General features: G+C 50.3%; 33 non-coding genes across 33 annotated transcripts; all 33 read right to left on the bottom strand.

The window, feature by feature from the left end:
• Positions 1-10: 10 nt before the first annotated feature.
• On the bottom strand, positions 11-83 carry Trnaf-gaa (transfer RNA phenylalanine (anticodon GAA)). Its single transcript has one exon. It is a non-coding gene; the product is annotated as a tRNA-Phe (tRNA).
• A 579-nt stretch (positions 84-662) lies between these two features.
• On the bottom strand, positions 663-744 carry Trnas-uga (transfer RNA serine (anticodon UGA)). Its single transcript has one exon. It is a non-coding gene; the product is annotated as a tRNA-Ser (tRNA).
• Positions 745-1,671: 927 nt separating this feature from the next.
• Positions 1,672-1,744, bottom strand: Trnak-uuu (transfer RNA lysine (anticodon UUU)). Its single transcript has one exon. It is a non-coding gene; the product is annotated as a tRNA-Lys (tRNA).
• Positions 1,745-2,282: 538 nt separating this feature from the next.
• Positions 2,283-2,355, bottom strand: Trnaf-gaa (transfer RNA phenylalanine (anticodon GAA)). The gene has a single exon. It is a non-coding gene; the product is annotated as a tRNA-Phe (tRNA).
• A 579-nt stretch (positions 2,356-2,934) lies between these two features.
• Positions 2,935-3,016, bottom strand: Trnas-uga (transfer RNA serine (anticodon UGA)). The gene has a single exon. It is a non-coding gene; the product is annotated as a tRNA-Ser (tRNA).
• Positions 3,017-3,943: 927 nt separating this feature from the next.
• Trnak-uuu (transfer RNA lysine (anticodon UUU)) lies at positions 3,944-4,016 on the bottom strand. The gene has a single exon. It is a non-coding gene; the product is annotated as a tRNA-Lys (tRNA).
• A 538-nt stretch (positions 4,017-4,554) lies between these two features.
• On the bottom strand, positions 4,555-4,627 carry Trnaf-gaa (transfer RNA phenylalanine (anticodon GAA)). Its single transcript has one exon. It is a non-coding gene; the product is annotated as a tRNA-Phe (tRNA).
• Positions 4,628-5,206: 579 nt separating this feature from the next.
• Positions 5,207-5,288, bottom strand: Trnas-uga (transfer RNA serine (anticodon UGA)). Its single transcript has one exon. It is a non-coding gene; the product is annotated as a tRNA-Ser (tRNA).
• Positions 5,289-6,215: 927 nt separating this feature from the next.
• Positions 6,216-6,288, bottom strand: Trnak-uuu (transfer RNA lysine (anticodon UUU)). Its single transcript has one exon. It is a non-coding gene; the product is annotated as a tRNA-Lys (tRNA).
• Positions 6,289-6,826: 538 nt separating this feature from the next.
• Trnaf-gaa (transfer RNA phenylalanine (anticodon GAA)) lies at positions 6,827-6,899 on the bottom strand. The gene has a single exon. It is a non-coding gene; the product is annotated as a tRNA-Phe (tRNA).
• Positions 6,900-7,478: 579 nt separating this feature from the next.
• On the bottom strand, positions 7,479-7,560 carry Trnas-uga (transfer RNA serine (anticodon UGA)). The gene has a single exon. It is a non-coding gene; the product is annotated as a tRNA-Ser (tRNA).
• Positions 7,561-8,487: 927 nt separating this feature from the next.
• Positions 8,488-8,560, bottom strand: Trnak-uuu (transfer RNA lysine (anticodon UUU)). The gene has a single exon. It is a non-coding gene; the product is annotated as a tRNA-Lys (tRNA).
• A 538-nt stretch (positions 8,561-9,098) lies between these two features.
• On the bottom strand, positions 9,099-9,171 carry Trnaf-gaa (transfer RNA phenylalanine (anticodon GAA)). Its single transcript has one exon. It is a non-coding gene; the product is annotated as a tRNA-Phe (tRNA).
• A 579-nt stretch (positions 9,172-9,750) lies between these two features.
• On the bottom strand, positions 9,751-9,832 carry Trnas-uga (transfer RNA serine (anticodon UGA)). The gene has a single exon. It is a non-coding gene; the product is annotated as a tRNA-Ser (tRNA).
• A 927-nt stretch (positions 9,833-10,759) lies between these two features.
• Positions 10,760-10,832, bottom strand: Trnak-uuu (transfer RNA lysine (anticodon UUU)). Its single transcript has one exon. It is a non-coding gene; the product is annotated as a tRNA-Lys (tRNA).
• Positions 10,833-11,370: 538 nt separating this feature from the next.
• Positions 11,371-11,443, bottom strand: Trnaf-gaa (transfer RNA phenylalanine (anticodon GAA)). The gene has a single exon. It is a non-coding gene; the product is annotated as a tRNA-Phe (tRNA).
• Positions 11,444-12,022: 579 nt separating this feature from the next.
• Trnas-uga (transfer RNA serine (anticodon UGA)) lies at positions 12,023-12,104 on the bottom strand. The gene has a single exon. It is a non-coding gene; the product is annotated as a tRNA-Ser (tRNA).
• A 927-nt stretch (positions 12,105-13,031) lies between these two features.
• On the bottom strand, positions 13,032-13,104 carry Trnak-uuu (transfer RNA lysine (anticodon UUU)). Its single transcript has one exon. It is a non-coding gene; the product is annotated as a tRNA-Lys (tRNA).
• A 538-nt stretch (positions 13,105-13,642) lies between these two features.
• Positions 13,643-13,715, bottom strand: Trnaf-gaa (transfer RNA phenylalanine (anticodon GAA)). Its single transcript has one exon. It is a non-coding gene; the product is annotated as a tRNA-Phe (tRNA).
• Positions 13,716-14,294: 579 nt separating this feature from the next.
• Trnas-uga (transfer RNA serine (anticodon UGA)) lies at positions 14,295-14,376 on the bottom strand. Its single transcript has one exon. It is a non-coding gene; the product is annotated as a tRNA-Ser (tRNA).
• Positions 14,377-15,278: 902 nt separating this feature from the next.
• On the bottom strand, positions 15,279-15,351 carry Trnak-uuu (transfer RNA lysine (anticodon UUU)). The gene has a single exon. It is a non-coding gene; the product is annotated as a tRNA-Lys (tRNA).
• Positions 15,352-15,889: 538 nt separating this feature from the next.
• On the bottom strand, positions 15,890-15,962 carry Trnaf-gaa (transfer RNA phenylalanine (anticodon GAA)). The gene has a single exon. It is a non-coding gene; the product is annotated as a tRNA-Phe (tRNA).
• A 579-nt stretch (positions 15,963-16,541) lies between these two features.
• Positions 16,542-16,623, bottom strand: Trnas-uga (transfer RNA serine (anticodon UGA)). Its single transcript has one exon. It is a non-coding gene; the product is annotated as a tRNA-Ser (tRNA).
• A 902-nt stretch (positions 16,624-17,525) lies between these two features.
• Trnak-uuu (transfer RNA lysine (anticodon UUU)) lies at positions 17,526-17,598 on the bottom strand. Its single transcript has one exon. It is a non-coding gene; the product is annotated as a tRNA-Lys (tRNA).
• Positions 17,599-18,136: 538 nt separating this feature from the next.
• On the bottom strand, positions 18,137-18,209 carry Trnaf-gaa (transfer RNA phenylalanine (anticodon GAA)). The gene has a single exon. It is a non-coding gene; the product is annotated as a tRNA-Phe (tRNA).
• A 579-nt stretch (positions 18,210-18,788) lies between these two features.
• Trnas-uga (transfer RNA serine (anticodon UGA)) lies at positions 18,789-18,870 on the bottom strand. The gene has a single exon. It is a non-coding gene; the product is annotated as a tRNA-Ser (tRNA).
• A 902-nt stretch (positions 18,871-19,772) lies between these two features.
• Trnak-uuu (transfer RNA lysine (anticodon UUU)) lies at positions 19,773-19,845 on the bottom strand. Its single transcript has one exon. It is a non-coding gene; the product is annotated as a tRNA-Lys (tRNA).
• A 538-nt stretch (positions 19,846-20,383) lies between these two features.
• On the bottom strand, positions 20,384-20,456 carry Trnaf-gaa (transfer RNA phenylalanine (anticodon GAA)). The gene has a single exon. It is a non-coding gene; the product is annotated as a tRNA-Phe (tRNA).
• Positions 20,457-21,035: 579 nt separating this feature from the next.
• On the bottom strand, positions 21,036-21,117 carry Trnas-uga (transfer RNA serine (anticodon UGA)). Its single transcript has one exon. It is a non-coding gene; the product is annotated as a tRNA-Ser (tRNA).
• A 927-nt stretch (positions 21,118-22,044) lies between these two features.
• Positions 22,045-22,117, bottom strand: Trnak-uuu (transfer RNA lysine (anticodon UUU)). Its single transcript has one exon. It is a non-coding gene; the product is annotated as a tRNA-Lys (tRNA).
• Positions 22,118-22,655: 538 nt separating this feature from the next.
• On the bottom strand, positions 22,656-22,728 carry Trnaf-gaa (transfer RNA phenylalanine (anticodon GAA)). The gene has a single exon. It is a non-coding gene; the product is annotated as a tRNA-Phe (tRNA).
• Positions 22,729-23,307: 579 nt separating this feature from the next.
• Trnas-uga (transfer RNA serine (anticodon UGA)) lies at positions 23,308-23,389 on the bottom strand. Its single transcript has one exon. It is a non-coding gene; the product is annotated as a tRNA-Ser (tRNA).
• A 927-nt stretch (positions 23,390-24,316) lies between these two features.
• Trnak-uuu (transfer RNA lysine (anticodon UUU)) lies at positions 24,317-24,389 on the bottom strand. Its single transcript has one exon. It is a non-coding gene; the product is annotated as a tRNA-Lys (tRNA).
• Positions 24,390-24,914: the final 525 nt, after the last annotated feature.

Genomic DNA, 24,914 nt, shown 5'->3' with positions numbered 1-24,914 from the left:
AACGAAGCCGTGCCGAAACCCGGGATCGAACCAGGGACCTTTAGATCTTCAGTCTAACGCTCTCCCAACTGAGCTATTTCGGCTGACGTACAGCGCCCCTCTTTTGCACGTCTGCCCCGTTGCCAATTTCACAGTCATCTTCGTCTGAAAGAACACAGGGACGCCGAAAGGCGAACAGCAGATGCAGTAAAGTACCACACACATTTCTTCTGCTTCCATCGTCGTAACTAGCAAACATGTCGACTCGATTCATGTAATATTGACTTCGCTGACGCTAGAAAAGCTGTGCTATATCGATGCCACGTGCAACTAGTGTGCAGAGAACGAGGCAGAGGAAGGAGTGAGCCTCTCCAACGTGTGTGAGGCAGTATCTAGCAGATACACGCGGTAAAACGTTTGACTTGCGTTTGCTCATTAATTGCTACACGTCATCGTCTGCAAGCTAAAATAATCACATCTGCACTGCCCAGAGAGGCGACACTTGCACTGACACCTGGTGGACGGTTGTGAGACGAGGAGATGAGCTGTGGCTTCTGGGCACGACTGTAGCGCTGCACCCTGGAGCCAAGAACACTGCACCTTGCTGGCGGCCCACGTGTTTAGTAGTGACGCAACTGCTAGGATGCAGCTGAACGTCCATCTTCTGAGAGCGAGAAAATTTCCGCAGTCGGCAGGACTCGAACCTACGCTCCCAGAGGGAATCTGATTTCAAGTCAGACGCCTTAACCACTCGGCCACGACTGCACGTCTCAGAAGCGTCTCTCGACAACTGAAACTCCCACCTTTGCAAGCAATCTCATGGCAGAAGGCAGCATGGGCTCACTCTTTTCTGTAGTGATTCCACTGCCAGCACATTAGACGTTACGAAAGTGTATTAATTTTCGCCCCGACAGGGACTAGAACCCAGGACCCTTTGGTTGAAAACCTAACGCTCTACCGACTGAGCTATCCGCACCCACGCACGAGCATTGTCATACAGCTGCGTCGTGTGCGAGTGATTCGCATGTCGTAATTGCTGGCTTATGGCTCCAATGGCGACTTCACCGACTTCCCACTGACGCGCCGCTGACGCTAGTTTTCTGGCGTCTTAAGGGATGGACATACTTGCAAGTAGCTGCGAGATCATTGAAAAGAAACGCGGCGCCATTGCTTTTGCCGCACTCGACTGATTGAATTGCAATTCCTAAAAAGGAATGAACCTTCACTCTGTCCAACAATTTCAAGCACGTGTGTGTACTCACGAACTCGGCGAAGGCGCGAGAAAATGACGGGGGCGCACTCGTGGGCCTGCGACGGCTTCCTGCAGTCACATCGTCAGTGCGAGGTGGACCGGTAGGCACAGGAAGCAGCGGCCGTCGTGAAACTCAGCATTCTTAAACGGAAATTTTCGTCTTGTTTAGAATGGCGTCATTGGTTTGCACGCTCATTCATGCGTGTGAAAGTATTTGCTGCTCTTTACGCAGAATCGCACGCAGCCGGCGGGATTCGAAACTACTTTCGAGTCAGACGCCTTAACCACTCGGCCACGGCTGCCCCGAACGCAGCGTTCTCCCGACACGTGCAAATTGAACCGTTTAAAGCACTGTGGTGTCAGAAAACGGCGTTGCTGCATTCTTTTCCGTAGTGTTTCCACCACTACCAGAGGAAACGCTACCAAATTATTAAAATTTCCGCCCGAACAGGGACTTGAACCCTGGACCCTTAGGTTAAAAGCCTAATGCTCTACCGACTGAGCTATCCGGGCTCACAACGCCTTATGAAACATCTCACGATGCACAACGACACATTGACTCATGTCCTTTACTGTTGTGCAATCGCTGCATGGAGCTGTTAGTAGTTAAACGTCGCCTGAATGCTGTCTGCAAACTTATCGCGCAAAGCTCGTAACAGACCATCGAACAATGTTGACACACGATGCAAAAACAAACTGCAGCAGTCGTTACGTCTCATACGTTGGAGTAGAGGATTTACGTGTTTTGTCGACACTCATCGGGCAATTGGAAAATTCACAAGCACTTCGAATGCAATGTTTCCCACGTTTTCGCTCATTTCACGGTTCCGCTGGAGACGTTCTTCACCTCCTGGCACAAAACAGGGAACGCAGTCGGTAGGACGTTTTTTTTATTTTCTTACTTCTCAGAGAGTTGCCTACTGTGTTCCTCTTATGGCAAGCACTAGACAACCAGAACAGTTACAGAAGAGAGTCATGTCCGTTCTCGGCTCTAGTTACATTATCACAAAGTCAGAGCAATTCCATTGGCGTCGGCTTCAAAACGAAGCCGTGCCGAAACCCGGGATCGAACCAGGGACCTTTAGATCTTCAGTCTAACGCTCTCCCAACTGAGCTATTTCGGCTGACGTACAGCGCCCCTCTTTTGCACGTCTGCCCCGTTGCCAATTTCACAGTCATCTTCGTCTGAAAGAACACAGGGACGCCGAAAGGCGAACAGCAGATGCAGTAAAGTACCACACACATTTCTTCTGCTTCCATCGTCGTAACTAGCAAACATGTCGACTCGATTCATGTAATATTGACTTCGCTGACGCTAGAAAAGCTGTGCTATATCGATGCCACGTGCAACTAGTGTGCAGAGAACGAGGCAGAGGAAGGAGTGAGCCTCTCCAACGTGTGTGAGGCAGTATCTAGCAGATACACGCGGTAAAACGTTTGACTTGCGTTTGCTCATTAATTGCTACACGTCATCGTCTGCAAGCTAAAATAATCACATCTGCACTGCCCAGAGAGGCGACACTTGCACTGACACCTGGTGGACGGTTGTGAGACGAGGAGATGAGCTGTGGCTTCTGGGCACGACTGTAGCGCTGCACCCTGGAGCCAAGAACACTGCACCTTGCTGGCGGCCCACGTGTTTAGTAGTGACGCAACTGCTAGGATGCAGCTGAACGTCCATCTTCTGAGAGCGAGAAAATTTCCGCAGTCGGCAGGACTCGAACCTACGCTCCCAGAGGGAATCTGATTTCAAGTCAGACGCCTTAACCACTCGGCCACGACTGCACGTCTCAGAAGCGTCTCTCGACAACTGAAACTCCCACCTTTGCAAGCAATCTCATGGCAGAAGGCAGCATGGGCTCACTCTTTTCTGTAGTGATTCCACTGCCAGCACATTAGACGTTACGAAAGTGTATTAATTTTCGCCCCGACAGGGACTAGAACCCAGGACCCTTTGGTTGAAAACCTAACGCTCTACCGACTGAGCTATCCGCACCCACGCACGAGCATTGTCATACAGCTGCGTCGTGTGCGAGTGATTCGCATGTCGTAATTGCTGGCTTATGGCTCCAATGGCGACTTCACCGACTTCCCACTGACGCGCCGCTGACGCTAGTTTTCTGGCGTCTTAAGGGATGGACATACTTGCAAGTAGCTGCGAGATCATTGAAAAGAAACGCGGCGCCATTGCTTTTGCCGCACTCGACTGATTGAATTGCAATTCCTAAAAAGGAATGAACCTTCACTCTGTCCAACAATTTCAAGCACGTGTGTGTACTCACGAACTCGGCGAAGGCGCGAGAAAATGACGGGGGCGCACTCGTGGGCCTGCGACGGCTTCCTGCAGTCACATCGTCAGTGCGAGGTGGACCGGTAGGCACAGGAAGCAGCGGCCGTCGTGAAACTCAGCATTCTTAAACGGAAATTTTCGTCTTGTTTAGAATGGCGTCATTGGTTTGCACGCTCATTCATGCGTGTGAAAGTATTTGCTGCTCTTTACGCAGAATCGCACGCAGCCGGCGGGATTCGAAACTACTTTCGAGTCAGACGCCTTAACCACTCGGCCACGGCTGCCCCGAACGCAGCGTTCTCCCGACACGTGCAAATTGAACCGTTTAAAGCACTGTGGTGTCAGAAAACGGCGTTGCTGCATTCTTTTCCGTAGTGTTTCCACCACTACCAGAGGAAACGCTACCAAATTATTAAAATTTCCGCCCGAACAGGGACTTGAACCCTGGACCCTTAGGTTAAAAGCCTAATGCTCTACCGACTGAGCTATCCGGGCTCACAACGCCTTATGAAACATCTCACGATGCACAACGACACATTGACTCATGTCCTTTACTGTTGTGCAATCGCTGCATGGAGCTGTTAGTAGTTAAACGTCGCCTGAATGCTGTCTGCAAACTTATCGCGCAAAGCTCGTAACAGACCATCGAACAATGTTGACACACGATGCAAAAACAAACTGCAGCAGTCGTTACGTCTCATACGTTGGAGTAGAGGATTTACGTGTTTTGTCGACACTCATCGGGCAATTGGAAAATTCACAAGCACTTCGAATGCAATGTTTCCCACGTTTTCGCTCATTTCACGGTTCCGCTGGAGACGTTCTTCACCTCCTGGCACAAAACAGGGAACGCAGTCGGTAGGACGTTTTTTTTATTTTCTTACTTCTCAGAGAGTTGCCTACTGTGTTCCTCTTATGGCAAGCACTAGACAACCAGAACAGTTACAGAAGAGAGTCATGTCCGTTCTCGGCTCTAGTTACATTATCACAAAGTCAGAGCAATTCCATTGGCGTCGGCTTCAAAACGAAGCCGTGCCGAAACCCGGGATCGAACCAGGGACCTTTAGATCTTCAGTCTAACGCTCTCCCAACTGAGCTATTTCGGCTGACGTACAGCGCCCCTCTTTTGCACGTCTGCCCCGTTGCCAATTTCACAGTCATCTTCGTCTGAAAGAACACAGGGACGCCGAAAGGCGAACAGCAGATGCAGTAAAGTACCACACACATTTCTTCTGCTTCCATCGTCGTAACTAGCAAACATGTCGACTCGATTCATGTAATATTGACTTCGCTGACGCTAGAAAAGCTGTGCTATATCGATGCCACGTGCAACTAGTGTGCAGAGAACGAGGCAGAGGAAGGAGTGAGCCTCTCCAACGTGTGTGAGGCAGTATCTAGCAGATACACGCGGTAAAACGTTTGACTTGCGTTTGCTCATTAATTGCTACACGTCATCGTCTGCAAGCTAAAATAATCACATCTGCACTGCCCAGAGAGGCGACACTTGCACTGACACCTGGTGGACGGTTGTGAGACGAGGAGATGAGCTGTGGCTTCTGGGCACGACTGTAGCGCTGCACCCTGGAGCCAAGAACACTGCACCTTGCTGGCGGCCCACGTGTTTAGTAGTGACGCAACTGCTAGGATGCAGCTGAACGTCCATCTTCTGAGAGCGAGAAAATTTCCGCAGTCGGCAGGACTCGAACCTACGCTCCCAGAGGGAATCTGATTTCAAGTCAGACGCCTTAACCACTCGGCCACGACTGCACGTCTCAGAAGCGTCTCTCGACAACTGAAACTCCCACCTTTGCAAGCAATCTCATGGCAGAAGGCAGCATGGGCTCACTCTTTTCTGTAGTGATTCCACTGCCAGCACATTAGACGTTACGAAAGTGTATTAATTTTCGCCCCGACAGGGACTAGAACCCAGGACCCTTTGGTTGAAAACCTAACGCTCTACCGACTGAGCTATCCGCACCCACGCACGAGCATTGTCATACAGCTGCGTCGTGTGCGAGTGATTCGCATGTCGTAATTGCTGGCTTATGGCTCCAATGGCGACTTCACCGACTTCCCACTGACGCGCCGCTGACGCTAGTTTTCTGGCGTCTTAAGGGATGGACATACTTGCAAGTAGCTGCGAGATCATTGAAAAGAAACGCGGCGCCATTGCTTTTGCCGCACTCGACTGATTGAATTGCAATTCCTAAAAAGGAATGAACCTTCACTCTGTCCAACAATTTCAAGCACGTGTGTGTACTCACGAACTCGGCGAAGGCGCGAGAAAATGACGGGGGCGCACTCGTGGGCCTGCGACGGCTTCCTGCAGTCACATCGTCAGTGCGAGGTGGACCGGTAGGCACAGGAAGCAGCGGCCGTCGTGAAACTCAGCATTCTTAAACGGAAATTTTCGTCTTGTTTAGAATGGCGTCATTGGTTTGCACGCTCATTCATGCGTGTGAAAGTATTTGCTGCTCTTTACGCAGAATCGCACGCAGCCGGCGGGATTCGAAACTACTTTCGAGTCAGACGCCTTAACCACTCGGCCACGGCTGCCCCGAACGCAGCGTTCTCCCGACACGTGCAAATTGAACCGTTTAAAGCACTGTGGTGTCAGAAAACGGCGTTGCTGCATTCTTTTCCGTAGTGTTTCCACCACTACCAGAGGAAACGCTACCAAATTATTAAAATTTCCGCCCGAACAGGGACTTGAACCCTGGACCCTTAGGTTAAAAGCCTAATGCTCTACCGACTGAGCTATCCGGGCTCACAACGCCTTATGAAACATCTCACGATGCACAACGACACATTGACTCATGTCCTTTACTGTTGTGCAATCGCTGCATGGAGCTGTTAGTAGTTAAACGTCGCCTGAATGCTGTCTGCAAACTTATCGCGCAAAGCTCGTAACAGACCATCGAACAATGTTGACACACGATGCAAAAACAAACTGCAGCAGTCGTTACGTCTCATACGTTGGAGTAGAGGATTTACGTGTTTTGTCGACACTCATCGGGCAATTGGAAAATTCACAAGCACTTCGAATGCAATGTTTCCCACGTTTTCGCTCATTTCACGGTTCCGCTGGAGACGTTCTTCACCTCCTGGCACAAAACAGGGAACGCAGTCGGTAGGACGTTTTTTTTATTTTCTTACTTCTCAGAGAGTTGCCTACTGTGTTCCTCTTATGGCAAGCACTAGACAACCAGAACAGTTACAGAAGAGAGTCATGTCCGTTCTCGGCTCTAGTTACATTATCACAAAGTCAGAGCAATTCCATTGGCGTCGGCTTCAAAACGAAGCCGTGCCGAAACCCGGGATCGAACCAGGGACCTTTAGATCTTCAGTCTAACGCTCTCCCAACTGAGCTATTTCGGCTGACGTACAGCGCCCCTCTTTTGCACGTCTGCCCCGTTGCCAATTTCACAGTCATCTTCGTCTGAAAGAACACAGGGACGCCGAAAGGCGAACAGCAGATGCAGTAAAGTACCACACACATTTCTTCTGCTTCCATCGTCGTAACTAGCAAACATGTCGACTCGATTCATGTAATATTGACTTCGCTGACGCTAGAAAAGCTGTGCTATATCGATGCCACGTGCAACTAGTGTGCAGAGAACGAGGCAGAGGAAGGAGTGAGCCTCTCCAACGTGTGTGAGGCAGTATCTAGCAGATACACGCGGTAAAACGTTTGACTTGCGTTTGCTCATTAATTGCTACACGTCATCGTCTGCAAGCTAAAATAATCACATCTGCACTGCCCAGAGAGGCGACACTTGCACTGACACCTGGTGGACGGTTGTGAGACGAGGAGATGAGCTGTGGCTTCTGGGCACGACTGTAGCGCTGCACCCTGGAGCCAAGAACACTGCACCTTGCTGGCGGCCCACGTGTTTAGTAGTGACGCAACTGCTAGGATGCAGCTGAACGTCCATCTTCTGAGAGCGAGAAAATTTCCGCAGTCGGCAGGACTCGAACCTACGCTCCCAGAGGGAATCTGATTTCAAGTCAGACGCCTTAACCACTCGGCCACGACTGCACGTCTCAGAAGCGTCTCTCGACAACTGAAACTCCCACCTTTGCAAGCAATCTCATGGCAGAAGGCAGCATGGGCTCACTCTTTTCTGTAGTGATTCCACTGCCAGCACATTAGACGTTACGAAAGTGTATTAATTTTCGCCCCGACAGGGACTAGAACCCAGGACCCTTTGGTTGAAAACCTAACGCTCTACCGACTGAGCTATCCGCACCCACGCACGAGCATTGTCATACAGCTGCGTCGTGTGCGAGTGATTCGCATGTCGTAATTGCTGGCTTATGGCTCCAATGGCGACTTCACCGACTTCCCACTGACGCGCCGCTGACGCTAGTTTTCTGGCGTCTTAAGGGATGGACATACTTGCAAGTAGCTGCGAGATCATTGAAAAGAAACGCGGCGCCATTGCTTTTGCCGCACTCGACTGATTGAATTGCAATTCCTAAAAAGGAATGAACCTTCACTCTGTCCAACAATTTCAAGCACGTGTGTGTACTCACGAACTCGGCGAAGGCGCGAGAAAATGACGGGGGCGCACTCGTGGGCCTGCGACGGCTTCCTGCAGTCACATCGTCAGTGCGAGGTGGACCGGTAGGCACAGGAAGCAGCGGCCGTCGTGAAACTCAGCATTCTTAAACGGAAATTTTCGTCTTGTTTAGAATGGCGTCATTGGTTTGCACGCTCATTCATGCGTGTGAAAGTATTTGCTGCTCTTTACGCAGAATCGCACGCAGCCGGCGGGATTCGAAACTACTTTCGAGTCAGACGCCTTAACCACTCGGCCACGGCTGCCCCGAACGCAGCGTTCTCCCGACACGTGCAAATTGAACCGTTTAAAGCACTGTGGTGTCAGAAAACGGCGTTGCTGCATTCTTTTCCGTAGTGTTTCCACCACTACCAGAGGAAACGCTACCAAATTATTAAAATTTCCGCCCGAACAGGGACTTGAACCCTGGACCCTTAGGTTAAAAGCCTAATGCTCTACCGACTGAGCTATCCGGGCTCACAACGCCTTATGAAACATCTCACGATGCACAACGACACATTGACTCATGTCCTTTACTGTTGTGCAATCGCTGCATGGAGCTGTTAGTAGTTAAACGTCGCCTGAATGCTGTCTGCAAACTTATCGCGCAAAGCTCGTAACAGACCATCGAACAATGTTGACACACGATGCAAAAACAAACTGCAGCAGTCGTTACGTCTCATACGTTGGAGTAGAGGATTTACGTGTTTTGTCGACACTCATCGGGCAATTGGAAAATTCACAAGCACTTCGAATGCAATGTTTCCCACGTTTTCGCTCATTTCACGGTTCCGCTGGAGACGTTCTTCACCTCCTGGCACAAAACAGGGAACGCAGTCGGTAGGACGTTTTTTTTATTTTCTTACTTCTCAGAGAGTTGCCTACTGTGTTCCTCTTATGGCAAGCACTAGACAACCAGAACAGTTACAGAAGAGAGTCATGTCCGTTCTCGGCTCTAGTTACATTATCACAAAGTCAGAGCAATTCCATTGGCGTCGGCTTCAAAACGAAGCCGTGCCGAAACCCGGGATCGAACCAGGGACCTTTAGATCTTCAGTCTAACGCTCTCCCAACTGAGCTATTTCGGCTGACGTACAGCGCCCCTCTTTTGCACGTCTGCCCCGTTGCCAATTTCACAGTCATCTTCGTCTGAAAGAACACAGGGACGCCGAAAGGCGAACAGCAGATGCAGTAAAGTACCACACACATTTCTTCTGCTTCCATCGTCGTAACTAGCAAACATGTCGACTCGATTCATGTAATATTGACTTCGCTGACGCTAGAAAAGCTGTGCTATATCGATGCCACGTGCAACTAGTGTGCAGAGAACGAGGCAGAGGAAGGAGTGAGCCTCTCCAACGTGTGTGAGGCAGTATCTAGCAGATACACGCGGTAAAACGTTTGACTTGCGTTTGCTCATTAATTGCTACACGTCATCGTCTGCAAGCTAAAATAATCACATCTGCACTGCCCAGAGAGGCGACACTTGCACTGACACCTGGTGGACGGTTGTGAGACGAGGAGATGAGCTGTGGCTTCTGGGCACGACTGTAGCGCTGCACCCTGGAGCCAAGAACACTGCACCTTGCTGGCGGCCCACGTGTTTAGTAGTGACGCAACTGCTAGGATGCAGCTGAACGTCCATCTTCTGAGAGCGAGAAAATTTCCGCAGTCGGCAGGACTCGAACCTACGCTCCCAGAGGGAATCTGATTTCAAGTCAGACGCCTTAACCACTCGGCCACGACTGCACGTCTCAGAAGCGTCTCTCGACAACTGAAACTCCCACCTTTGCAAGCAATCTCATGGCAGAAGGCAGCATGGGCTCACTCTTTTCTGTAGTGATTCCACTGCCAGCACATTAGACGTTACGAAAGTGTATTAATTTTCGCCCCGACAGGGACTAGAACCCAGGACCCTTTGGTTGAAAACCTAACGCTCTACCGACTGAGCTATCCGCACCCACGCACGAGCATTGTCATACAGCTGCGTCGTGTGCGAGTGATTCGCATGTCGTAATTGCTGGCTTATGGCTCCAATGGCGACTTCACCGACTTCCCACTGACGCGCCGCTGACGCTAGTTTTCTGGCGTCTTAAGGGATGGACATACTTGCAAGTAGCTGCGAGATCATTGAAAAGAAACGCGGCGCCATTGCTTTTGCCGCACTCGACTGATTGAATTGCAATTCCTAAAAAGGAATGAACCTTCACTCTGTCCAACAATTTCAAGCACGTGTGTGTACTCACGAACTCGGCGAAGGCGCGAGAAAATGACGGGGGCGCACTCGTGGGCCTGCGACGGCTTCCTGCAGTCACATCGTCAGTGCGAGGTGGACCGGTAGGCACAGGAAGCAGCGGCCGTCGTGAAACTCAGCATTCTTAAACGGAAATTTTCGTCTTGTTTAGAATGGCGTCATTGGTTTGCACGCTCATTCATGCGTGTGAAAGTATTTGCTGCTCTTTACGCAGAATCGCACGCAGCCGGCGGGATTCGAAACTACTTTCGAGTCAGACGCCTTAACCACTCGGCCACGGCTGCCCCGAACGCAGCGTTCTCCCGACACGTGCAAATTGAACCGTTTAAAGCACTGTGGTGTCAGAAAACGGCGTTGCTGCATTCTTTTCCGTAGTGTTTCCACCACTACCAGAGGAAACGCTACCAAATTATTAAAATTTCCGCCCGAACAGGGACTTGAACCCTGGACCCTTAGGTTAAAAGCCTAATGCTCTACCGACTGAGCTATCCGGGCTCACAACGCCTTATGAAACATCTCACGATGCACAACGACACATTGACTCATGTCCTTTACTGTTGTGCAATCGCTGCATGGAGCTGTTAGTAGTTAAACGTCGCCTGAATGCTGTCTGCAAACTTATCGCGCAAAGCTCGTAACAGACCATCGAACAATGTTGACACACGATGCAAAAACAAACTGCAGCAGTCGTTACGTCTCATACGTTGGAGTAGAGGATTTACGTGTTTTGTCGACACTCATCGGGCAATTGGAAAATTCACAAGCACTTCGAATGCAATGTTTCCCACGTTTTCGCTCATTTCACGGTTCCGCTGGAGACGTTCTTCACCTCCTGGCACAAAACAGGGAACGCAGTCGGTAGGACGTTTTTTTTATTTTCTTACTTCTCAGAGAGTTGCCTACTGTGTTCCTCTTATGGCAAGCACTAGACAACCAGAACAGTTACAGAAGAGAGTCATGTCCGTTCTCGGCTCTAGTTACATTATCACAAAGTCAGAGCAATTCCATTGGCGTCGGCTTCAAAACGAAGCCGTGCCGAAACCCGGGATCGAACCAGGGACCTTTAGATCTTCAGTCTAACGCTCTCCCAACTGAGCTATTTCGGCTGACGTACAGCGCCCCTCTTTTGCACGTCTGCCCCGTTGCCAATTTCACAGTCATCTTCGTCTGAAAGAACACAGGGACGCCGAAAGGCGAACAGCAGATGCAGTAAAGTACCACACACATTTCTTCTGCTTCCATCGTCGTAACTAGCAAACATGTCGACTCGATTCATGTAATATTGACTTCGCTGACGCTAGAAAAGCTGTGCTATATCGATGCCACGTGCAACTAGTGTGCAGAGAACGAGGCAGAGGAAGGAGTGAGCCTCTCCAACGTGTGTGAGGCAGTATCTAGCAGATACACGCGGTAAAACGTTTGACTTGCGTTTGCTCATTAATTGCTACACGTCATCGTCTGCAAGCTAAAATAATCACATCTGCACTGCCCAGAGAGGCGACACTTGCACTGACACCTGGTGGACGGTTGTGAGACGAGGAGATGAGCTGTGGCTTCTGGGCACGACTGTAGCGCTGCACCCTGGAGCCAAGAACACTGCACCTTGCTGGCGGCCCACGTGTTTAGTAGTGACGCAACTGCTAGGATGCAGCTGAACGTCCATCTTCTGAGAGCGAGAAAATTTCCGCAGTCGGCAGGACTCGAACCTACGCTCCCAGAGGGAATCTGATTTCAAGTCAGACGCCTTAACCACTCGGCCACGACTGCACGTCTCAGAAGCGTCTCTCGACAACTGAAACTCCCACCTTTGCAAGCAATCTCATGGCAGAAGGCAGCATGGGCTCACTCTTTTCTGTAGTGATTCCACTGCCAGCACATTAGACGTTACGAAAGTGTATTAATTTTCGCCCCGACAGGGACTAGAACCCAGGACCCTTTGGTTGAAAACCTAACGCTCTACCGACTGAGCTATCCGCACCCACGCACGAGCATTGTCATACAGCTGCGTCGTGTGCGAGTGATTCGCATGTCGTAATTGCTGGCTTATGGCTCCAATGGCGACTTCACCGACTTCCCACTGACGCGCCGCTGACGCTAGTTTTCTGGCGTCTTAAGGGATGGACATACTTGCAAGTAGCTGCGAGATCATTGAAAAGAAACGCGGCGCCATTGCTTTTGCCGCACTCGACTGATTGAATTGCAATTCCTAAAAAGGAATGAACCTTCACTCTGTCCAACAATTTCAAGCACGTGTGTGTACTCACGAACTCGGCGAAGGCGCGAGAAAATGACGGGGGCGCACTCGTGGGCCTGCGACGGCTTCCTGCAGTCACATCGTCAGTGCGAGGTGGACCGGTAGGCACAGGAAGCAGCGGCCGTCGTGAAACTCAGCATTCTTAAACGGAAATTTTCGTCTTGTTTAGAATGGCGTCATTGGTTTGCACGCTCATTCATGCGTGTGAAAGTATTTGCTGCTCTTTACGCAGAATCGCACGCAGCCGGCGGGATTCGAAACTACTTTCGAGTCAGACGCCTTAACCACTCGGCCACGGCTGCCCCGAACGCAGCGTTCTCCCGACACGTGCAAATTGAACCGTTTAAAGCACTGTGGTGTCAGAAAACGGCGTTGCTGCATTCTTTTCCGTAGTGTTTCCACCACTACCAGAGGAAACGCTACCAAATTATTAAAATTTCCGCCCGAACAGGGACTTGAACCCTGGACCCTTAGGTTAAAAGCCTAATGCTCTACCGACTGAGCTATCCGGGCTCACAACGCCTTATGAAACATCTCACGATGCACAACGACACATTGACTCATGTCCTTTACTGTTGTGCAATCGCTGCATGGAGCTGTTAGTAGTTAAACGTCGCCTGAATGCTGTCTGCAAACTTATCGCGCAAAGCTCGTAACAGACCATCGAACAATGTTGACACACGATGCAAAAACAAACTGCAGCAGTCGTTACGTCTCATACGTTGGAGTAGAGGATTTACGTGTTTTGTCGACACTCATCGGGCAATTGGAAAATTCACAAGCACTTCGAATGCAATGTTTCCCACGTTTTCGCTCATTTCACGGTTCCGCTGGAGACGTTCTTCACCTCCTGGCACAAAACAGGGAACGCAGTCGGTAGGACGTTTTTTTTATTTTCTTACTTCTCAGAGAGTTGCCTACTGTGTTCCTCTTATGGCAAGCACTAGACAACCAGAAAAGTTACAGAAGAGAGTCATGTCCGTTCTCGGCTCTAGTTACATTATCACAAAGTCAGAGCAATTCCATTGGCGTCGGCTTCAAAACGAAGCCGTGCCGAAACCCGGGATCGAACCAGGGACCTTTAGATCTTCAGTCTAACGCTCTCCCAACTGAGCTATTTCGGCTGACGTACAGCGCCCCTCTTTTGCACGTCTGCCCCGTTGCCAATTTCACAGTCATCTTCGTCTGAAAGAACACAGGGACGCCGAAAGGCGAACAGCAGATGCAGTAAAGTACCACACACATTTCTTCTGCTTCCATCGTCGTAACTAGCAAACATGTCGACTCGATTCATGTAATATTGACTTCGCTGACGCTAGAAAAGCTGTGCTATATCGATGCCACGTGCAACTAGTGTGCAGAGAACGAGGCAGAGGAAGGAGTGAGCCTCTCCAACGTGTGTGAGGCAGTATCTAGCAGATACACGCGGTAAAACGTTTGACTTGCGTTTGCTCATTAATTGCTACACGTCATCGTCTGCAAGCTAAAATAATCACATCTGCACTGCCCAGAGAGGCGACACTTGCACTGACACCTGGTGGACGGTTGTGAGACGAGGAGATGAGCTGTGGCTTCTGGGCACGACTGTAGCGCTGCACCCTGGAGCCAAGAACACTGCACCTTGCTGGCGGCCCACGTGTTTAGTAGTGACGCAACTGCTAGGATGCAGCTGAACGTCCATCTTCTGAGAGCGAGAAAATTTCCGCAGTCGGCAGGACTCGAACCTACGCTCCCAGAGGGAATCTGATTTCAAGTCAGACGCCTTAACCACTCGGCCACGACTGCACGTCTCAGAAGCGTCTCTCGACAACTGAAACTCCCACCTTTGCAAGCAATCTCATGGCAGAAGGCAGCATGGGCTCACTCTTTTCTGTAGTGATTCCACTGCCAGCACATTAGACGTTACGAAAGTGTATTAATTTTCGCCCCGACAGGGACTAGAACCCAGGACCCTTTGGTTGAAAACCTAACGCTCTACCGACTGAGCTATCCGCACCCACGCACGAGCATTGTCATACAGCTGCGTCGTGTGCGAGTGATTCGCATGTCGTAATTGCTGGCTTATGGCTCCAATGGCGACTTCACCGACTTCCCACTGACGCGCCGCTGACGCTAGTTTTCTGGCGTCTTAAGGGATGGACATACTTGCAAGTAGCTGCGAGATCATTGAAAAGAAACGCGGCGCCATTGCTTTTGCCGCACTCGACTGATTGAATTGCAATTCCTAAAAAGGAATGAACCTTCACTCTGTACTCACGAACTCGGCGAAGGCGCGAGAAAATGACGGGGGCGCACTCGTGGGCCTGCGACGGCTTCCTGCAGTCACATCGTCAGTGCGAGGTGGACCGGTAGGCACAGGAAGCAGCGGCCGTCGTGAAACTCAGCATTCTTAAACGGAAATTTTCGTCTTGTTTAGAATGGCGTCATTGGTTTGCACGCTCATTCATGCGTGTGAAAGTATTTGCTGCTCTTTACGCAGAATCGCACGCAGCCGGCGGGATTCGAAACTACTTTCGAGTCAGACGCCTTAACCACTCGGCCACGGCTGCCCCGAACGCAGCGTTCTCCCGACACGTGCAAATTGAACCGTTTAAAGCACTGTGGTGTCAGAAAACGGCGTTGCTGCATTCTTTTCCGTAGTGTTTCCACCACTACCAGAGGAAACGCTACCAAATTATTAAAATTTCCGCCCGAACAGGGACTTGAACCCTGGACCCTTAGGTTAAAAGCCTAATGCTCTACCGACTGAGCTATCCGGGCTCACAACGCCTTATGAAACATCTCACGATGCACAACGACACATTGACTCATGTCCTTTACTGTTGTGCAATCGCTGCATGGAGCTGTTAGTAGTTAAACGTCGCCTGAATGCTGTCTGCAAACTTATCGCGCAAAGCTCGTAACAGACCATCGAACAATGTTGACACACGATGCAAAAACAAACTGCAGCAGTCGTTACGTCTCATACGTTGGAGTAGAGGATTTACGTGTTTTGTCGACACTCATCGGGCAATTGGAAAATTCACAAGCACTTCGAATGCAATGTTTCCCACGTTTTCGCTCATTTCACGGTTCCGCTGGAGACGTTCTTCACCTCCTGGCACAAAACAGGGAACGCAGTCGGTAGGACGTTTTTTTTATTTTCTTACTTCTCAGAGAGTTGCCTACTGTGTTCCTCTTATGGCAAGCACTAGACAACCAGAACAGTTACAGAAGAGAGTCATGTCCGTTCTCGGCTCTAGTTACATTATCACAAAGTCAGAGCAATTCCATTGGCGTCGGCTTCAAAACGAAGCCGTGCCGAAACCCGGGATCGAACCAGGGACCTTTAGATCTTCAGTCTAACGCTCTCCCAACTGAGCTATTTCGGCTGACGTACAGCGCCCCTCTTTTGCACGTCTGCCCCGTTGCCAATTTCACAGTCATCTTCGTCTGAAAGAACACAGGGACGCCGAAAGGCGAACAGCAGATGCAGTAAAGTACCACACACATTTCTTCTGCTTCCATCGTCGTAACTAGCAAACATGTCGACTCGATTCATGTAATATTGACTTCGCTGACGCTAGAAAAGCTGTGCTATATCGATGCCACGTGCAACTAGTGTGCAGAGAACGAGGCAGAGGAAGGAGTGAGCCTCTCCAACGTGTGTGAGGCAGTATCTAGCAGATACACGCGGTAAAACGTTTGACTTGCGTTTGCTCATTAATTGCTACACGTCATCGTCTGCAAGCTAAAATAATCACATCTGCACTGCCCAGAGAGGCGACACTTGCACTGACACCTGGTGGACGGTTGTGAGACGAGGAGATGAGCTGTGGCTTCTGGGCACGACTGTAGCGCTGCACCCTGGAGCCAAGAACACTGCACCTTGCTGGCGGCCCACGTGTTTAGTAGTGACGCAACTGCTAGGATGCAGCTGAACGTCCATCTTCTGAGAGCGAGAAAATTTCCGCAGTCGGCAGGACTCGAACCTACGCTCCCAGAGGGAATCTGATTTCAAGTCAGACGCCTTAACCACTCGGCCACGACTGCACGTCTCAGAAGCGTCTCTCGACAACTGAAACTCCCACCTTTGCAAGCAATCTCATGGCAGAAGGCAGCATGGGCTCACTCTTTTCTGTAGTGATTCCACTGCCAGCACATTAGACGTTACGAAAGTGTATTAATTTTCGCCCCGACAGGGACTAGAACCCAGGACCCTTTGGTTGAAAACCTAACGCTCTACCGACTGAGCTATCCGCACCCACGCACGAGCATTGTCATACAGCTGCGTCGTGTGCGAGTGATTCGCATGTCGTAATTGCTGGCTTATGGCTCCAATGGCGACTTCACCGACTTCCCACTGACGCGCCGCTGACGCTAGTTTTCTGGCGTCTTAAGGGATGGACATACTTGCAAGTAGCTGCGAGATCATTGAAAAGAAACGCGGCGCCATTGCTTTTGCCGCACTCGACTGATTGAATTGCAATTCCTAAAAAGGAATGAACCTTCACTCTGTACTCACGAACTCGGCGAAGGCGCGAGAAAATGACGGGGGCGCACTCGTGGGCCTGCGACGGCTTCCTGCAGTCACATCGTCAGTGCGAGGTGGACCGGTAGGCACAGGAAGCAGCGGCCGTCGTGAAACTCAGCATTCTTAAACGGAAATTTTCGTCTTGTTTAGAATGGCGTCATTGGTTTGCACGCTCATTCATGCGTGTGAAAGTATTTGCTGCTCTTTACGCAGAATCGCACGCAGCCGGCGGGATTCGAAACTACTTTCGAGTCAGACGCCTTAACCACTCGGCCACGGCTGCCCCGAACGCAGCGTTCTCCCGACACGTGCAAATTGAACCGTTTAAAGCACTGTGGTGTCAGAAAACGGCGTTGCTGCATTCTTTTCCGTAGTGTTTCCACCACTACCAGAGGAAACGCTACCAAATTATTAAAATTTCCGCCCGAACAGGGACTTGAACCCTGGACCCTTAGGTTAAAAGCCTAATGCTCTACCGACTGAGCTATCCGGGCTCACAACGCCTTATGAAACATCTCACGATGCACAACGACACATTGACTCATGTCCTTTACTGTTGTGCAATCGCTGCATGGAGCTGTTAGTAGTTAAACGTCGCCTGAATGCTGTCTGCAAACTTATCGCGCAAAGCTCGTAACAGACCATCGAACAATGTTGACACACGATGCAAAAACAAACTGCAGCAGTCGTTACGTCTCATACGTTGGAGTAGAGGATTTACGTGTTTTGTCGACACTCATCGGGCAATTGGAAAATTCACAAGCACTTCGAATGCAATGTTTCCCACGTTTTCGCTCATTTCACGGTTCCGCTGGAGACGTTCTTCACCTCCTGGCACAAAACAGGGAACGCAGTCGGTAGGACGTTTTTTTTATTTTCTTACTTCTCAGAGAGTTGCCTACTGTGTTCCTCTTATGGCAAGCACTAGACAACCAGAACAGTTACAGAAGAGAGTCATGTCCGTTCTCGGCTCTAGTTACATTATCACAAAGTCAGAGCAATTCCATTGGCGTCGGCTTCAAAACGAAGCCGTGCCGAAACCCGGGATCGAACCAGGGACCTTTAGATCTTCAGTCTAACGCTCTCCCAACTGAGCTATTTCGGCTGACGTACAGCGCCCCTCTTTTGCACGTCTGCCCCGTTGCCAATTTCACAGTCATCTTCGTCTGAAAGAACACAGGGACGCCGAAAGGCGAACAGCAGATGCAGTAAAGTACCACACACATTTCTTCTGCTTCCATCGTCGTAACTAGCAAACATGTCGACTCGATTCATGTAATATTGACTTCGCTGACGCTAGAAAAGCTGTGCTATATCGATGCCACGTGCAACTAGTGTGCAGAGAACGAGGCAGAGGAAGGAGTGAGCCTCTCCAACGTGTGTGAGGCAGTATCTAGCAGATACACGCGGTAAAACGTTTGACTTGCGTTTGCTCATTAATTGCTACACGTCATCGTCTGCAAGCTAAAATAATCACATCTGCACTGCCCAGAGAGGCGACACTTGCACTGACACCTGGTGGACGGTTGTGAGACGAGGAGATGAGCTGTGGCTTCTGGGCACGACTGTAGCGCTGCACCCTGGAGCCAAGAACACTGCACCTTGCTGGCGGCCCACGTGTTTAGTAGTGACGCAACTGCTAGGATGCAGCTGAACGTCCATCTTCTGAGAGCGAGAAAATTTCCGCAGTCGGCAGGACTCGAACCTACGCTCCCAGAGGGAATCTGATTTCAAGTCAGACGCCTTAACCACTCGGCCACGACTGCACGTCTCAGAAGCGTCTCTCGACAACTGAAACTCCCACCTTTGCAAGCAATCTCATGGCAGAAGGCAGCATGGGCTCACTCTTTTCTGTAGTGATTCCACTGCCAGCACATTAGACGTTACGAAAGTGTATTAATTTTCGCCCCGACAGGGACTAGAACCCAGGACCCTTTGGTTGAAAACCTAACGCTCTACCGACTGAGCTATCCGCACCCACGCACGAGCATTGTCATACAGCTGCGTCGTGTGCGAGTGATTCGCATGTCGTAATTGCTGGCTTATGGCTCCAATGGCGACTTCACCGACTTCCCACTGACGCGCCGCTGACGCTAGTTTTCTGGCGTCTTAAGGGATGGACATACTTGCAAGTAGCTGCGAGATCATTGAAAAGAAACGCGGCGCCATTGCTTTTGCCGCACTCGACTGATTGAATTGCAATTCCTAAAAAGGAATGAACCTTCACTCTGTACTCACGAACTCGGCGAAGGCGCGAGAAAATGACGGGGGCGCACTCGTGGGCCTGCGACGGCTTCCTGCAGTCACATCGTCAGTGCGAGGTGGACCGGTAGGCACAGGAAGCAGCGGCCGTCGTGAAACTCAGCATTCTTAAACGGAAATTTTCGTCTTGTTTAGAATGGCGTCATTGGTTTGCACGCTCATTCATGCGTGTGAAAGTATTTGCTGCTCTTTACGCAGAATCGCACGCAGCCGGCGGGATTCGAAACTACTTTCGAGTCAGACGCCTTAACCACTCGGCCACGGCTGCCCCGAACGCAGCGTTCTCCCGACACGTGCAAATTGAACCGTTTAAAGCACTGTGGTGTCAGAAAACGGCGTTGCTGCATTCTTTTCCGTAGTGTTTCCACCACTACCAGAGGAAACGCTACCAAATTATTAAAATTTCCGCCCGAACAGGGACTTGAACCCTGGACCCTTAGGTTAAAAGCCTAATGCTCTACCGACTGAGCTATCCGGGCTCACAACGCCTTATGAAACATCTCACGATGCACAACGACACATTGACTCATGTCCTTTACTGTTGTGCAATCGCTGCATGGAGCTGTTAGTAGTTAAACGTCGCCTGAATGCTGTCTGCAAACTTATCGCGCAAAGCTCGTAACAGACCATCGAACAATGTTGACACACGATGCAAAAACAAACTGCAGCAGTCGTTACGTCTCATACGTTGGAGTAGAGGATTTACGTGTTTTGTCGACACTCATCGGGCAATTGGAAAATTCACAAGCACTTCGAATGCAATGTTTCCCACGTTTTCGCTCATTTCACGGTTCCGCTGGAGACGTTCTTCACCTCCTGGCACAAAACAGGGAACGCAGTCGGTAGGACGTTTTTTTTATTTTCTTACTTCTCAGAGAGTTGCCTACTGTGTTCCTCTTATGGCAAGCACTAGACAACCAGAACAGTTACAGAAGAGAGTCATGTCCGTTCTCGGCTCTAGTTACATTATCACAAAGTCAGAGCAATTCCATTGGCGTCGGCTTCAAAACGAAGCCGTGCCGAAACCCGGGATCGAACCAGGGACCTTTAGATCTTCAGTCTAACGCTCTCCCAACTGAGCTATTTCGGCTGACGTACAGCGCCCCTCTTTTGCACGTCTGCCCCGTTGCCAATTTCACAGTCATCTTCGTCTGAAAGAACACAGGGACGCCGAAAGGCGAACAGCAGATGCAGTAAAGTACCACACACATTTCTTCTGCTTCCATCGTCGTAACTAGCAAACATGTCGACTCGATTCATGTAATATTGACTTCGCTGACGCTAGAAAAGCTGTGCTATATCGATGCCACGTGCAACTAGTGTGCAGAGAACGAGGCAGAGGAAGGAGTGAGCCTCTCCAACGTGTGTGAGGCAGTATCTAGCAGATACACGCGGTAAAACGTTTGACTTGCGTTTGCTCATTAATTGCTACACGTCATCGTCTGCAAGCTAAAATAATCACATCTGCACTGCCCAGAGAGGCGACACTTGCACTGACACCTGGTGGACGGTTGTGAGACGAGGAGATGAGCTGTGGCTTCTGGGCACGACTGTAGCGCTGCACCCTGGAGCCAAGAACACTGCACCTTGCTGGCGGCCCACGTGTTTAGTAGTGACGCAACTGCTAGGATGCAGCTGAACGTCCATCTTCTGAGAGCGAGAAAATTTCCGCAGTCGGCAGGACTCGAACCTACGCTCCCAGAGGGAATCTGAATTCAAGTCAGACGCCTTAACCACTCGGCCACGACTGCACGTCTCAGAAGCGTCTCTCGACAACTGAAACTCCCACCTTTGCAAGCAATCTCATGGCAGAAGGCAGCATGGGCTCACTCTTTTCTGTAGTGATTCCACTGCCAGCACATTAGACGTTACGAAAGTGTATTAATTTTCGCCCCGACAGGGACTAGAACCCAGGACCCTTTGGTTGAAAACCTAACGCTCTACCGACTGAGCTATCCGCACCCACGCACGAGCATTGTCATACAGCTGCGTCGTGTGCGAGTGATTCGCATGTCGTAATTGCTGGCTTATGGCTCCAATGGCGACTTCACCGACTTCCCACTGACGCGCCGCTGACGCTAGTTTTCTGGCGTCTTAAGGGATGGACATACTTGCAAGTAGCTGCGAGATCATTGAAAAGAAACGCGGCGCCATTGCTTTTGCCGCACTCGACTGATTGAATTGCAATTCCTAAAAAGGAATGAACCTTCACTCTGTCCAACAATTTCAAGCACGTGTGTGTACTCACGAACTCGGCGAAGGCGCGAGAAAATGACGGGGGCGCACTCGTGGGCCTGCGACGGCTTCCTGCAGTCACATCGTCAGTGCGAGGTGGACCGGTAGGCACAGGAAGCAGCGGCCGTCGTGAAACTCAGCATTCTTAAACGGAAATTTTCGTCTTGTTTAGAATGGCGTCATTGGTTTGCACGCTCATTCATGCGTGTGAAAGTATTTGCTGCTCTTTACGCAGAATCGCACGCAGCCGGCGGGATTCGAAACTACTTTCGAGTCAGACGCCTTAACCACTCGGCCACGGCTGCCCCGAACGCAGCGTTCTCCCGACACGTGCAAATTGAACCGTTTAAAGCACTGTGGTGTCAGAAAACGGCGTTGCTGCATTCTTTTCCGTAGTGTTTCCACCACTACCAGAGGAAACGCTACCAAATTATTAAAATTTCCGCCCGAACAGGGACTTGAACCCTGGACCCTTAGGTTAAAAGCCTAATGCTCTACCGACTGAGCTATCCGGGCTCACAACGCCTTATGAAACATCTCACGATGCACAACGACACATTGACTCATGTCCTTTACTGTTGTGCAATCGCTGCATGGAGCTGTTAGTAGTTAAACGTCGCCTGAATGCTGTCTGCAAACTTATCGCGCAAAGCTCGTAACAGACCATCGAACAATGTTGACACACGATGCAAAAACAAACTGCAGCAGTCGTTACGTCTCATACGTTGGAGTAGAGGATTTACGTGTTTTGTCGACACTCATCGGGCAATTGGAAAATTCACAAGCACTTCGAATGCAATGTTTCCCACGTTTTCGCTCATTTCACGGTTCCGCTGGAGACGTTCTTCACCTCCTGGCACAAAACAGGGAACGCAGTCGGTAGGACGTTTTTTTTATTTTCTTACTTCTCAGAGAGTTGCCTACTGTGTTCCTCTTATGGCAAGCACTAGACAACCAGAACAGTTACAGAAGAGAGTCATGTCCGTTCTCGGCTCTAGTTACATTATCACAAAGTCAGAGCAATTCCATTGGCGTCGGCTTCAAAACGAAGCCGTGCCGAAACCCGGGATCGAACCAGGGACCTTTAGATCTTCAGTCTAACGCTCTCCCAACTGAGCTATTTCGGCTGACGTACAGCGCCCCTCTTTTGCACGTCTGCCCCGTTGCCAATTTCACAGTCATCTTCGTCTGAAAGAACACAGGGACGCCGAAAGGCGAACAGCAGATGCAGTAAAGTACCACACACATTTCTTCTGCTTCCATCGTCGTAACTAGCAAACATGTCGACTCGATTCATGTAATATTGACTTCGCTGACGCTAGAAAAGCTGTGCTATATCGATGCCACGTGCAACTAGTGTGCAGAGAACGAGGCAGAGGAAGGAGTGAGCCTCTCCAACGTGTGTGAGGCAGTATCTAGCAGATACACGCGGTAAAACGTTTGACTTGCGTTTGCTCATTAATTGCTACACGTCATCGTCTGCAAGCTAAAATAATCACATCTGCACTGCCCAGAGAGGCGACACTTGCACTGACACCTGGTGGACGGTTGTGAGACGAGGAGATGAGCTGTGGCTTCTGGGCACGACTGTAGCGCTGCACCCTGGAGCCAAGAACACTGCACCTTGCTGGCGGCCCACGTGTTTAGTAGTGACGCAACTGCTAGGATGCAGCTGAACGTCCATCTTCTGAGAGCGAGAAAATTTCCGCAGTCGGCAGGACTCGAACCTACGCTCCCAGAGGGAATCTGATTTCAAGTCAGACGCCTTAACCACTCGGCCACGACTGCACGTCTCAGAAGCGTCTCTCGACAACTGAAACTCCCACCTTTGCAAGCAATCTCATGGCAGAAGGCAGCATGGGCTCACTCTTTTCTGTAGTGATTCCACTGCCAGCACATTAGACGTTACGAAAGTGTATTAATTTTCGCCCCGACAGGGACTAGAACCCAGGACCCTTTGGTTGAAAACCTAACGCTCTACCGACTGAGCTATCCGCACCCACGCACGAGCGTTGTCATACAGCTGCGTCGTGTGCGAGTGATTCGCATGTCGTAATTGCTGGCTTATGGCTCCAATGGCGACTTCACCGACTTCCCACTGACGCGCCGCTGACGCTAGTTTTCTGGCGTCTTAAGGGATGGACATACTTGCAAGTAGCTGCGAGATCATTGAAAAGAAACGCGGCGCCATTGCTTTTGCCGCACTCGACTGATTGAATTGCAATTCCTAAAAAGGAATGAACCTTCACTCTGTCCAACAATTTCAAGCACGTGTGTGTACTCACGAACTCGGCGAAGGCGCGAGAAAATGACGGGGGCGCACTCGTGGGCCTGCGACGGCTTCCTGCAGTCACATCGTCAGTGCGAGGTGGACCGGTAGGCACAGGAAGCAGCGGCCGTCGTGAAACTCAGCATTCTTAAACGGAAATTTTCGTCTTGTTTAGAATGGCGTCATTGGTTTGCACGCTCATTCATGCGTGTGAAAGTATTTGCTGCTCTTTACGCAGAATCGCACGCAGCCGGCGGGATTCGAAACTACTTTCGAGTCAGACGCCTTAACCACTCGGCCACGGCTGCCCCGAACGCAGCGTTCTCCCGACACGTGCAAATTGAACCGTTTAAAGCACTGTGGTGTCAGAAAACGGCGTTGCTGCATTCTTTTCCGTAGTGTTTCCACCACTACCAGAGGAAACGCTACCAAATTATTAAAATTTCCGCCCGAACAGGGACTTGAACCCTGGACCCTTAGGTTAAAAGCCTAATGCTCTACCGACTGAGCTATCCGGGCTCACAACGCCTTATGAAACATCTCACGATGCACAACGACACATTGACTCATGTCCTTTACTGTTGTGCAATCGCTGCATGGAGCTGTTAGTAGTTAAACGTCGCCTGAATGCTGTCTGCAAACTTATCGCGCAAAGCTCGTAACAGACCATCGAACAATGTTGACACACGATGCAAAAACAAACTGCAGCAGTCGTTACGTCTCATACGTTGGAGTAGAGGATTTACGTGTTTTGTCGACACTCATCGGGCAATTGGAAAATTCACAAGCACTTCGAATGCAATGTTTCCCACGTTTTCGCTCATTTCACGGTTCCGCTGGAGACGTTCTTCACCTCCTGGCACAAAACAGGGAACGCAGTCGGTAGGACGTTTTTTTTATTTTCTTACTTCTCAGAGAGTTGCCTACTGTGTTCCTCTTATGGCAAGCACTAGACAACCAGAACAGTTACAGAAGAGAGTCATGTCCGTTCTCGGCTCTAGTTACATTATCACAAAGTCAGAGCAATTCCATTGGCGTCGGCTT

Source organism: Schistocerca gregaria, unplaced genomic scaffold (assembly GCF_023897955.1).
Source record: "Schistocerca gregaria isolate iqSchGreg1 unplaced genomic scaffold, iqSchGreg1.2 ptg000318l, whole genome shotgun sequence".
Lineage (NCBI taxonomy): Eukaryota > Metazoa > Arthropoda > Insecta > Orthoptera > Acrididae > Schistocerca > Schistocerca gregaria.
This window is presented reverse-complemented; position numbering and strand designations above follow the sequence as displayed.